The 14,150-nt window shown below is 41.1% G+C and overlaps 1 protein-coding gene across 1 annotated transcript in view; it reads right to left on the bottom strand.

Moving 5' to 3' along the window:
* Positions 1–14,150, bottom strand: part of ADCY5 (adenylate cyclase 5) — a 316,815-nt gene that overhangs the window by 147,797 nt on the left and 154,868 nt on the right. The gene's annotated exons all lie outside the window — the stretch shown is intronic.

Here is a 14,150-nt window from a genome sequence, read left to right as displayed (position 1 = left end):
TTCGCTAGGTAGTTTAGACATTGTGCAGTGAATACAGCAGGGGTCTACTTATTGGATGCTAGGAAGACCTCAGTCCTGCAAAGAGCTCTAATGCAGGGCAGACCTCTGTGCCAACACAAAGCCCCACTGAAGTTAGAGAAGATCCACAGATAAAGCTACCATTGCAACAGTGGTGACTTAAATTGCTCATCTGTCTCATTCATGGCACGCCATCCAGGATGTGCGTGGAGACAGACAATATCCAATGGATTCAACAAACATTACCAGATCAACATGATAGTATATATATTAGTATAAAACAACACCATGATTTTTCAGAGATCCCATTAACTTAATTTCAGACAAACCCAGGGGACTACAGAGACCGATTTACTAAAGAAATTCAGAAAAATAACACTCTACAAGACTGAGATAAAAAGTTACACTGCAATGAACATTCATCAGCAATGGATGTAAGCCAGTATTTACCCTCTTAAATGAAAGTTGATTTGGACTGTAACATTACATGGATTCAACAAAAAGAGAAATCTACAATATAATGCTGAGAGTATCAACCCTGTGCAAAGATTTGAAGCTCAGCTCTTGCAAGGTGCTGCATTTTGTTTTGGAAATATTTCTTTTGGGCTTCATAGTTCATCTGATGTTCCTAAAATAATGTAGGGAATGTTGTGAGCAGGGTGAGGGGAGAGAGGAGAGTACTTTACTTGGTATTTGATTAAAATAATTTTCTTCACAGGTGTTTTAAAAATAAATTAAGGTAAAATTTAAGATTTTCTGTCTCACAATTTTTTCCATAGCCCTCTGTCTACTTAATACAAATTATTTTATATCCTGTTTGCCAAATGGTACTACTGTACTTGCTTATCAGTTTCCTTGCAGTTTTGCTATGGTAACTAGTTTCAGTCCCAGGAGGAAGGAGATGATGTAGATATTAAAACTGGTTCCCTCAGCTTCAGAGCCTGGAAACAGAAAAGATATTGTTGGCAGCTATTTCAGGCAATTTATGCTTATAAAAAGTTCTTAAGAGTGAATGGGAAAATGTAGATTTCCCTTTTGGGATTGGAGTCTCACTTCCCTGCTGATCCAAACTAGACCATGAAGTCTATCATAATCCTCTAATTTAGGTGAAGGCTGTTTTATAAGTACTCTACTTCATTTATTCATTTCATTTATCTGTATCTATCTAAGCTACCTATTTGGCCCCTATTATCACAGTGCTTCAGCACATGATAATTGACAGATTTATTCTCATACTACCTCTGTGAGGTAGAGAAGCATACCATTCCCATTTTACCTAGCCTCAGAAAGAGAGAGAGAGAGAGAGAGATATCAATCAAGGGCCAGATTTTAAAAGTGTTTCAACACCTACGGATGCTTACAGGCTCGTGGAGGTATTTCCAAGAGCAATGAGGCATCTAATTCCCCAGACTAATTCATTTTTCATTACTTGCAAAATAAAAATACACAGGGCAGTAGCTACTCACTTTCGCTGAGATTCTCATACACTAGTCAAATTTCACAGTGCTTGTATAGAAAATAATGCAGAACATTTTGTCTGAAATATTGTTTCCCTGGGCATTAAAAAATATTTTATGGCAACGGTTCTGTTTTGCTTGTTTTAGATCGCATGAACACTTGTTAACACAAAATAAAAACTGTGGGAGGAATTTAAATCAATGCCATCTCATTAAAAATCAGAGAAATATACAGCCAGAAAAAGACAAGGAGAAACTGCCTAGTCCAGCCCCTGTTACTAAGGCAGAACCAAGTATGCACACACCATCACTAATAGATATTTGTTCAATCTGTTCTTAAAAATCTACAGTGATGGGGATTCCACAACTTCTCTTAGAAACCTCTTCCAGGGCTTAACTACTGGTATATCTAACTTAAATCCCCCTTGCTAATAAATGAAATAGAATCCTTATAAAACAGCCATCACCAAAAGCAGAGGGTTATGAAAGACCTCATGATCTAATGTCTGGAGAGGCAGCGGGGAGAGACTCTAGTCCCCAAATGGAAAACTACATTTCCCATTCCTCTTAAAGCACATTTATACAGCACAAATTGCCTGAAATAGCTGCCAAAATATATTTTCTGTTTTCAGGCTAAGAAACTGAGGGAACCAAATTTCAAGAGAACAAATAATTGGAGACCAATTGATTGACAGCCTCAGGTCTCCCCTCAATTTTCTTTTCCCAAGACTAAACACACCCAGTTTATTTAACCTTTCCTCAGAGGTCAGGTTTTCTACCTTGCTTATCGTTGTTGCTCTCCTCTCACAGGCATTCCTAAGAATATTCCCCAGAATAATATTCAACTTTTTCCATAAATGCATCACATTGGTTCATGCTGAATTTGTGATCCATGACAATCCCTGACATTTTGCTGCAGTACTACCGCTGAGCCAATATTTCCCCATTTTACATCTGTGCATTTGATTTTTTCTTTTCTCTGTGGAGTATTTTTCACTTCACTGAATTTCATTTAATGGATTTCAGATCAATTCTATAATTTATCAAGTTCATTTTGAACTCTAAACCAATTCTCTGAAATGTTTGCAACCCCTCCCAGCTTGATTTTATCTGCAAATTTTATAAACATAAGCACATAAGCACTCCATCACCCAAGGCATTAACAAAAATATCGATTAAGACCAGACCCAGGACAGACATGCGCTGCTCCAGTTTGACAGTGATCTATTGATAAAATATGGCAAAACTGATAGCTTGAGAGTGACATATAGGCTACGTCTACACTAGCCAAAAACTTCGAAATGGCCATGCAAATGGCCATGTCGAAGTTTATTAATGAAGCACTGAAATACATATTCAGTGCCTCATTAGCATGAGGGCGGCTGCAGCACTTCGAAATTGATGCGGCTCGCCACCGTGCGGCTCGTCCCGACGGTGCTCCTTTTCGAAAGGACCCCGGCTACTTCGAAGTCCCCTTTTTCCCATCTGCTCATAGGAATAAGGGGACTTCAAAGTAGCCGGGGTCCTTTCGAAAAGGAGCCCGTCTGGATGAGCCACACCAATTTCAAAGTGCCGCGGCCACCCGCATGCTAATGAGGTGCTGAATATGTATTTCAGTGCTTCATTAGTAAACTTCGCATGGCCATTTCGAAGTTTTTGGCTAGTGTAGACACGGCCATAAGAATCAAGAAGTAATCTGTTGTTTCAGTGAGTCAGGGAAAAGCCAAGTGAAACCATCCCAAACAAAATAAAAATATTAGTATGAATCAATATGTTTTTTCTCTGCTGCATTTCTATTTGATTACTCAAACACCAGATGCTAGTCAATATCTTAGATGGAAATATATTTAAAAGACACTGTCAAGATAATTTATGTCAATTCTTCACCTGACTCATTCCTAACAATGAAGGTTGTTAAAGTGGAAAGATTCATTGAAAAAGCTCTTAGCAATTGTAAAGGGCTCACCTGAGCACAGCAGCCCCCATACCGTGTTCACAAGTTTACACAAAGCAATATAGCTATCTGTGTATTAAGGTCCGTAACATAAACAATAGCCTTTCACAGAGATCCAAGGCATTTGCCATCAAGAGCAGGCCCTGACCTTCCAGGTTACTTGGTATAGGGCAGGGTTTCCCAAACTTCATATAGCTGGGACCTGGTTTTTTTTAGTACCCTTTTTTTGTGACCCAAAAATATAAACACATATAAAAAGAATGAAAAATTAATACATTTTTACAATAATTAGTATATTTTCTAAGGACTGGTATTTTCTTCCCCCAAGGACCGGTACCGGGTTGTGGACTACACTTCAGGAAACACTGGTTTAAGGTGAGAAGATCTTTCCTTCCCTGTCCTGGCTTCCCTCAGAACTGGCCATAGTAGAAGCAGCCATTCTTTTGTAATCTGTCTGTTGGGCTCTGTCTGCTCCCAGCACTCCTACACCTTAGTTCTGCCTGTAGCCAGTTGTGGGAGGCCAGTTCTAGAGAATTCCTGGAAATCTGAACTCATTGTGGCTCCCCTGCCAGCAGGGCATCTTTACAGTGCAGGGTGTGCCAAAGCAGGAGAGCTGCTGTCAGGGGGCAGCAAATGCCTGGTACAGCCCATCACACCCATAATTTACTTTTTTTCTTGTAATTCTGCTTCAAAAAGTACAACTGGTCAATTGCCTGCTTAAAAATATTTTTCCACTGGAAACCACCCACGAAAATTCATTAAAATATTTGTTATTCAGGTTTTGTAAAATCCTACCTATGTAAAAATTCTACATTTTGGACTTATGACAGTTATTCATCACTGGCACCATCTGTAACAAGGCAAAGGCAAGCACCTGACAAAGGGAAATTTAAAAAGCTATTGTATAGCTCAACTGACTGCCAAAAAGAGAATTACACGTCCTTTCTTTCTGGAGTTCAGCATCGCTCTAGCTATACTTCTCAGCTCTCATCATGAACTTATTCACTAGCAATCTATTGTCAAATTAATTTGCATTTTAACAACATGGCTAAAAGGAGGCAGGGCAACCTATACCGTAAATCAACAAGAGCTAATTAGTATACTACATGTGCACACATGACGAATAGTCAGGGTCAGATTTTGGTACAAGTGTCAACTTCAGGGTACTGGTTTTACTGTTAGCAACAAAAGGGAAAATAGGATGTTCGACATAAAATGTTGCAGGTATTCTGTATGTGGATTCACTTTCCACTAGCCTCCTAGAATATTCTTGACCTTTGTAGACTCTTATGGAACCTTCCTGACTTTCTGAGAACTACATTTTCATTGAACCTCCAAGAATATCGTCAGCCATACCTTTGCGCAGATACAAGGGGCAGAACATATGCAGTCACTCAGCAAGCTATGAAGCGGGACACCTTGCGCCTTGTTTTATTGCATAATTGTGGAAGTGTACTTGTTATTTAAGACAGACACCACTTACTGTTTTATTACTTGAAAATCTTATTGGCTAGTCTTTGAATCTCTCTGATGCTGTGCTTCTAATTCACAAGGACAAAGGCAAGAGAAACAACCTTTTGAACTAAAGGACTGGAGTTAACATTCTAAGGCTGTCATCTGCTATAACACTATTTTAATACTGGTCCACCCAAGGTTGGTGCATAGTTCAATTTCTTTGTTAGTACATTTCAGTTATTCTTAAAATTAAAAAGTTCTTATAAGCTTAAAGGAAGCTATTTTATTTGCTTATATATGCCATGAATAAATACAGCTTTATACAGATCTTAGCATGCAAATTTATTGTCTTACGTGACAGGCTAAATGATGCATGCAAATCATACAAAGTCATGAAATAGGCTACAAATGCAGTAAGATATTCAAAAGTTTAACCAATGGAGGTGAGGACAGCGCTGTACTCATGAAAGTTCCCCTCTTTTTACTAATATTTTTAAAGAAAAATTTGTATAAAACTGCTTAATGTCTCTCTATAATTCAATCAAAGCAAAAAGCATGACCAGCAATAGAGGTCCTGTTAATTTAAGATATTTCTATCATGCTGTATCGATGTACAAATAGTTAGATACATTCCAAATGCTTGGCTGCAACAAATCAAAAGCACAAATACTATGCCAGTATTTTTCTTTAAAGGTCTTCATTAGAAATTAGATTTAAGATGGGCCTTACCTTTTAAAGCATTCTCTTTAGCAGCCATTAACTCTGGGCTGCCACTTTAGATGCTACCAAATAAAGAGCTGGAGCAGTTACATAGCCAGAGGTGCCATCAAGATTAAAAGAAAAAGAAGCCATTTTTAACTAGCTGCAAGATCAATTTCTATATTTTTTCTACACATGCAATTCAGAGAGCAACTATCCGGTACAGGCATACAGTAGCACAGTGCTAATAAAGCTAAAACCTGTAGATCAGGTAAGGAAGGCAATGACATAGTTACAATTGCAGGATCCTCTTTTGGCCATTGGATGGTGTCTGGGCAGTGAAAGACATAATACAAATAAACATTACTGCCAAACAGAATACACAGAAGAAAATACTGATAGTTTTGGTTTTTTTGTTTTAAAAAGGTAACCTCCACTTTTATTTTAAATAAGCCACAGTTGCATCATGGTGTAGCAAATTCCTGAAACGGCAAAAACAGAGACTCCAGCACAAAAGATCAAAGGGGTAGCCGTGTTAGTCTGGATCTGTAGCAGCAACGAAGGGTCCTGTGGCACCTTATAGACTAACAGAAAAGTTTAGAGCATGAGCTTTCGTGAGTTAACTCACGAAAGCTCATGCTCTAAACTTTTCTGTTAGTCTATAAGGTGCCACAGGACCCTTCGTTGCTGCTACAGCACAAAAGAGTTTCTCCCAGTTTTTGGAATTGTGTTACCGAAATAGTAGTTAGCTGGTTCTCTTTCTGCTCTGCTGCCTTGATGGGATGACAACAGCTTTCACAGAACCCCACCAGAGCACAGAAACTGACCACAAGCATGCTCTTGCCAGACTTACACGTATGTCCAGCTTAATACACGAGTAGTCTGATGGCGTATAAAATTAACTCACTTTTTCAGGATCAAGGTAAAGTACCAGGTTTTCCCTGATTGCCACTATACCATTTAAAATTTTTCAAAAATTAAAAATCATGGCATAGCAACAAACATTTTCTTTTGAGAAATGCTATTGTGTTATTTGGTCTATGGTGCACTCACTTTGTGAATGTGTTGCAAACAACAAGTTTTTTGTACACTGCTTCAGTCTCTCTCACTAGATTCTATTCTTATGGCAAAGCTGCTTAAGAATCAGGTGGTAGTTTTGGGTCTGAGAATTCCACAGGAGGGCCTTACCTGCATGCTGTTTCTCACAATCTCTGCTCAAGGGCTTCTATATACAGTGTAAATAAAACAAGTTATCATTAAAAATACCAACACTCACTCTCACCAATTTCTCCTCTGATGGAAAACTGACCTGCAACACCCAAATATGTTTACTGCTTGTTCAGTGGAAGAATGATAATATATTCCATCCCCACAATGTCTAAATTGAGAATTAGTTAAAATAATTGTGCAAAGCTGCACTACAGAAATTCTTCCCTCTTTAGCTATGATAATAAAAGCAATTCTGTAGTTCAAAATAGTTGCTGCGGAAGTAAGAGATAGACTATGAAATAATTACAATTTTCCTCAAAGTAATAATTTACTCTGGAGATTTCGATGTTTACAAACAATTGCCACCAAAATCTTTGCACAAAGCAGCTTTCTAACAGAGTATTTCTCATTAATCTCGTGTTTTGTAGATGTTCATTTGTTTACTGCTTATTGCAAATATGAACCCTGCATATACACTCTTACTATGTAAGAGGCAGATGTTTTTCTCCCACTGATATTTTCACTGACTCATACTCACTAGAGAAACATGACACATCTTGGTCATGATCTAATTCTCTAATAAACAAACTGTGGGCATCTTATTTAAAAGAATAAGAGGTTACATACACAGATGCAGCTTTAGTCAACTTCTAGCTTAAAAGGAATTTTTGCTGTAGTCAATTGGTGAAAAGTTGTCCTTTCCCAGTTATTTTTTGTATTAAGTTTTCTTCTGGGATTTGAATTTGGTCATATTTTCCTCTAGCCACTCAGTGATTAAGGGGCAGTGTAGAAGAGAGGTAGCCATGTTAGTCTGTATCTTCAAAAACAACAAGAAGTCCTGTGGCACCTTATAGACTAACAGATATTTGGAGCATAAGCTTTCGTAGGCAAAGACCTGCTTTGTCAGATGTATGAGTCAATCATGTATGTGATGAAGCAGGTCTTTGCCCATGAAAGCTTATGCTCCAAAATATCTGTTAGTCTGTAAGGTGTGACGGGACTTCTTGTTTTTTAAAGGGGCAGTGAGCAAGAGTGGGAGAATGAACTCTCTGGCAATGTGTCTGCTGAATGACAAATAGAAAAGATATTTCAACAGCTACATTTTCCTGCTCTTTTATACATTCAACTAAGGTAATTCTTTGCAGCAACTGAGTCTATTAGGGAACAGGATTCTGCCTTTGGTAAGAGGAAAAAAACAAAAAAGAACATACAAAAACAAACCAACCTCGGAGCAAGGATTACTGAATACTATCATCTGCTCTGTCTCTGACCCTCTACAGAAGTCAAGTTTTGTGCAGATTCGTGCATGACATCTCTCAGCTTACTCCAACATAAATGTAGGATCCAACATTAATCAGTCGGACAAATGGGGCAAACCAAGAGGCAGCTAGACGAGAACCATACGGCAACCGTCCAGAGAGGACTAGCTGTGAGGGAAGAGAGAGCTTGGGGTAGAGACTACTGGAGTGATTCTGGTGTGGCTGTGGCATGTGGGAGCAAGATCCAGAAGCAATCTGGGGAAGGGCTTGCAGGGAGGGGGTTTGTTCAAGGTGGCATGGGATGAGCTTCAGCCCCTGACCTACCAGTTCAACCCCAACCCCAACGTTCAGTCTGTCTCCTCCATCAGCCCTTGCTTCCATTTAATCTCTCATTTCTCCAATGGACTCCCATTTCCTGTGCCAGCCAATACCCCAAGGTAGGAGGGAGAGCAGACTGTGGTCGGAGTTGAAACCGGTCTGCCTTCACGGCCAGCACCACAGCCTGAAAGAGTCAGCACAGGTGACAGAAAGCGTGCACGGAGTGAGCAGAGAGGCACAGACACAGGTCTCATGCCTATTTCATGGCATTTCACAGGTCTGATTCTGTGTGAGGCCTTGGGCAGGTCACTGACTTTGGGCCTACTGGGAAGGCTGAGCTTTCCCCACTGTACAGCTGAGCAAACGAGTCTAAGAGTGGAGTTACCAAATCATCATCTTTCTAACCTAAGAAACTTCTCAGGTCTCAGGCTGGTCTTGCTGACTGAGAGGAAGGACTGATGTGGGGAGAGGAGAGGTTCCTGGTCAGAGCCGTCCCATCCTTAGGACAGTTTGGGGCAGCCACCCTTCTTCTGAGACATGCAGCTGGGAGCCAAGAGAGTGGAGCAGACTGGCACCAGGTCACTCCACTTCCCCCACACTGGTGAATGCAGTCGGGGACCCCTGTGGCCAGCAGCAAGTCCCCAGTATTCCCTTAGTCATGTTGCTCGGGGAGGGGTTTTGGGGGAAGAGGTTCAGTGGGGGTGGGAAGGGCAAACAAGGGGCAGAAAGAGGTGGGGCCTGGAGTTGGGGTGAGTGTCCTAGGCTCTGCAGCCCCCAAAGACAACTCTGTTTCTGGTCATCTCTATGTGAAAGCCTTTAACAATGGGGTAAAAGACCACAACTGTTGAACACATGTATGCACTCCCAATTACAGCATACCCAATTGAAGTGCTGTGTTTCAGACAAAACTTATGTTGCTGGACAGTTACCCATATTCAATCGAAGGAGCAGATGCGAGGTGAAAAAAAAACATTTGAATGGTAACCTAATCAAAACTTGGCCAAGGTGCCTTTAACTCTACCCAAATTGTGCCAACTCTACCTTCAGAGGTTTGCCAACCATATCAAACTATTTTTGGAAGGCGGGTGAAGGTGTCCAAAAACTAACTGGAACCTTCCACCCCTTCCAAATTAGGCTGGGCTCGGGATGGCACAGCAAAGTACATGCTTGTACTCTCCCTAATCCCTATTATAATTCCCAGGTTGCTACTACCCTCACATCAATCAAACACAAGTTGAAACATACCATGTACTGGAAACATATGCTATACTTCTCAGGAACAGAGAGCCTAAACATTTCCTGCAAATCACTTAATAGAAGTTTGTTTGCAAAGTTGTGTGACTTCACTCCTAGCTATGAGGAAGCACTTCTTTACAAAGCAAAAATAACTATTTCTGTCTGCCAACAATCTTAGTCCTGACCCATACAATTTATCACGTTACAGGCAATATTTGTGGGAGCCCTATGATAAAATATGGTCAGCACATTCTGGATTACTTCCCACTCATTTAACCCCAAACTTTGCAGCCAGGTAACTGTTAAAATTTATCTAGTTACAGGAAAGTATTTATTTTGAAGGAGAAAACGTTCCTCAGAAGCTCAGAAGACAAAAGCAAATGGCACACATATGGTTTGTGTTTACAAAACTCACCTCCTTCCCCATACCGTCATATTAAAAATGGGAAGCAGGTAAAACTGAAATATGGTTTGACAGAGACACAGAATTTTAGGTTAAGACCAATGCTTGTCTATTGTTTTATTTTAAGTTAAGGCAATGGTCCCCATAAGAGAGAGAAAGGTTTACAGAAAGGCTGAAGAGGATGCCTAACAATTACAATCCTAAATAAAAGAACATTATTTAGGTTATAAAAGTCAAGAGCTTAAATGTGAGGAAAAGCCAGATTTATGACTGTTCAGAGAACCTTAGTTCTGTTCCTTTTTGGATCCACTCTGTGCATGGAATGAGAGACGTTCCTGTGGGGAAAAATATGTCATTAATTAAAGGCAACATCATAAAGCATATACACCAGGGAGACAAATTAAGGTTGCACAGGCAATTGCAAATCTGGTATTTCCTAACTGTTTAGTTTTTGCCTCTGATAACTAAATAATATCGCTCTAACAGTTTTTGTAGATAATTTCTCACTCTTCCTTAATTTTTAGAGAAAAAAAAGGAAAAAAAAATTTTTATACGCAGCGAAAAGCCTGCCCCAATATGAATGTGTGACAGGTTCCCCCAGGTTTGCCACCTGGATCTGGGGTAACACAGAGCCCTCTGATTCACCAGCCTTGGCTCTCACTTACAACGTGCTGCTTTGACAAGCTGTGGACCCACTCCTGGTCCTGCAATTCGACCATCATTCACATAGATAAGGAACACCCAACTAAAGATACATGCAGGCTCTCTGATCAGAGACGACGGTGACCAACAATAGAGAGTCTGCAGCGAAAATAACCCCAGCTCCAGCTCCTGTAAACTGAGCACTTGGGCAGCCAGCCAGGAGAGATTCAAATGGTGCCCAGCTGATTAGCAGAGCACCCATAGCCAGCCAGAGCTGGCAGCATGTGTTTCTATTGGTGGTGCACAGCAGCATATGCCTAGGTGCACATGAAATGTATTCCGTGCATGGATGGAAAAAGTAGTGAGAACACCGTCCAACTCTTTAGCTATGCACCTGCTTCTGGAGTGGAGTACAGACCCCAAATTATACAGTCTTGTGCTGCACAGCAACTAGTCAATGTAAGCTCATAGAGTTCACCCCTCTCTCAACGTGGAGAGGAAATGCAACAGCCTATGCCCCTGGAACTAAGTTTCTAATCAATTCATTGAAATTCACTGGTTTAGATAGAGCAAAAACCAAGTGTCTTAACTAAGAAAAGATTTTAAGAGATCATATGCAATAGGTCAAAGCAGATTACTAGCAGACAAAAATGCAAACTAAGCTTAAATTAAATAGACTGGATATAATTGACTGTCCTTCACCCTAACTGGTGGCGATACCAGTAGGCTTGCAAATTCTTAAGGCACAAGCTGCATTTGCTGCACAGCTTGGGATCATTAGGTTTTCATGCACAGGCTAGAAATCCCTTTAGCTTAGGTCCAGCACTTCCCCCAGTTCAATCTTTGTTGGGTGTTTTCACGAGTCTTCTTGGAGGGGGAGTGGAGAGTAACATACGATGTCACTCCCTGCCTTAGACAGCTGTACCATATAGCAGGAACCCTTTGTTCCAAAACCACTTCTCAGACCAGTTTGTTGAAAAATACAGACAAGTCAAGTATTACGTGGCCTGACCATGTGCCTCTGAGTATCTTGCAGCATCATAGCAGCCATTATTTATAGACTATTTAGAAGACTTACCAGGTGGAGGGACAAGTTTTTCCTAAGATTTACTGTTTTCCTAGTGGTCCTTTATTAAGAATGGCCCTTCCACAACCTTCTATATGGACTAGAAGCATATTGCCTAGTGGGTGTTTCCCAAGTGTCACTACATTTGAACTACAGATACAGAGTCAATATTGATAACTTATACATTCATACAACTAAGAATCAAAGTCAGCAAATCATAACCATTTCAGGGACATCTTACATGACCCATCTTCCATAAAAAGCAGCATAATTATGCCATAATCCTACCAGTACAAAGCATATGAGCTGCTGTGTCACAGCATGATCAGCAAGATCTGAATCCTATTATCTTCCACAAAAGACGGTTACTGCTTGAGGTGCAGGACTAGCAACTGTAGCTGACAGCAGAAGAATGCCTCCCAAACGGGGGATAGGCTGCTGAAGCCATGTGCTACGTTCGGAGGGGGCTGATTGAGGCGTTCAGTTCAACTCTTCACACCACACATCAGGGCTACGTCTACACGTGCAGCCAACATCGAAATAGTCTATTTCGATGAATAACGTCTACACGTCCTCCAGGGCCGGCAATGTCGATGTTCAACTTCGACGTTGCTCAGCCCAACATCGAAGTAGGCGCAGCGAGGGAACGTCTACACGTGAAAGTAGCACACATCGAAATAGGGATGCCAGGCACAGCTGCAGACAGGGTCACAGGGCGGACTCAACAGCCAGCCGCTCCCTTAAAGGGCCCCTCCCAGACACAGTTGCACTAAACAACACAAGATCCACAGAGCTGACAACTGGTTGCAGACCCTGTGCCTGCAGCATAGATCCCCAGCTGCCACAGAAGCAGCCAGAAGCCCTGGGCTAAGGGCTGCTGCCCACGGTGACCATAGAGCCCCGCAGGGGCTGGAGAGAGAGCATCTCTCAACCCCCCAGCTGATGGCCGCCATGGAGGACCCAGCAATTTCGACATTGCGGGACGCGGATCGTCTACACGGTCCCTACTTCGACGTTCAACGTCGAAGTAGGGCACTATTCCTATCTCCTCATGAGGTTAGCGACTTCGACGTCTCGCCGCCTAACGTCGAAGTTGGTGCCGCTACTTCGAAGTAGCGTGCACGTGTAAACGCAGCTCAGGAGTTGAAAGAGCCCCATGTGTTACCCAAAGTACCCAGTTCTCCTGCCCACCTTCCTCTATATTTACCACTACTCCTAAACTTCCCCAGGCACACCAGGGCCGTATCTTATTTTGGCTTCAGTTGCAGCCTATGTCAAGCTCGTTAGACTATCCTCTATCAATGAGTTTTACAGGATGCGAAAATTCCATTACAGAAGGGCAGGTAAGGAGCCTGTTTTAGCCCCAGGCGTCCACTCTGCTGCTGACCCGATAACAACCCAGTCAGCAGTGCCAGAGCCACAAGGGTCTTTTTTCAACTGGGTGTTCCAGATGAAAAACAGATACCTGGCAATCCTAGCTGTGGGAGAATAAATGATTTCAAATTTTTGTAGTCTATAGAAAATTTGGAGCCCAAAAATGAATGTGTATTTTTCCCTGTCCAAAAGGATATTGATCAGAGGTTCCCACAGCAGGCATGGGCCTTTCTGAGGTGAAATTAACATTGTCATAATATCATACTGCGGTATTCTGAGGTCACCATAGCACTGGACTTTGAAAACGTTGAACTACGGATGTTTAACTAACTAAAGATGACCAACCTAAATTCACCCAAACAAAAACTACAAGCTGAAACAGAAGAATCAGGGTCCATATTTACTTAACAAAATTGTCATCAGTCCTTTGAAATGGGAATCCACCCCATTTTGAAAACTATGATTCATGCCACTTCAAAACAAAATGAGTTTATTCAAAATACTTCACCAAAATGAAAGGTAATTAGGTAAACAATTACTTAATAAAAAGGAGTAAATGGCTGTTAGTCGTGTTGCTGTGTTCCAACATAAAATCTGTTTATTAAAAACTGACGTAGGAGGATAGTTTACGTAGTTTGGAAAGGAAGACCCACACAAGGAAAACAGGAGAAAACTAAAACTAACATGAGAGACAGTATTGTTCGTGGTATAGAAGCATACAATGGATTATCCTTTGCAAGATTTGGTCTTGAAAACACAGGGATTTATTTTCCTCTTTGTTACACAATTGTAAATCAATAACACAACTGATCTAAGTCCAACACAAGCTACGAAGAAACATCTGATGGAATAAAAACATTGGGTCATATCCTCCTCTCTCTTTGGTTTAGCGCTGAACGCTTATGGAGTTAGAAGTTGTGAGAGTGGAGACTTTGTCTGACAGATTTCATCTCTTCAAATGCTTCTTATCTCCTTGAGGGATATGGGTCACTGGGACAAAGACAGCAAATAAGACAGATCCCTTAAATTACAGGATAGGTGGCCACCCTCAGCAGGCTAT

This window comes from Carettochelys insculpta, chromosome 8 (assembly GCF_033958435.1).
Source record: "Carettochelys insculpta isolate YL-2023 chromosome 8, ASM3395843v1, whole genome shotgun sequence".
Taxonomy (NCBI): Eukaryota; Metazoa; Chordata; order Testudines; family Carettochelyidae; genus Carettochelys; species Carettochelys insculpta.
Note: the sequence above shows the minus strand (reverse complement) of the source record. Positions and strands in the feature narration are given on the sequence as shown.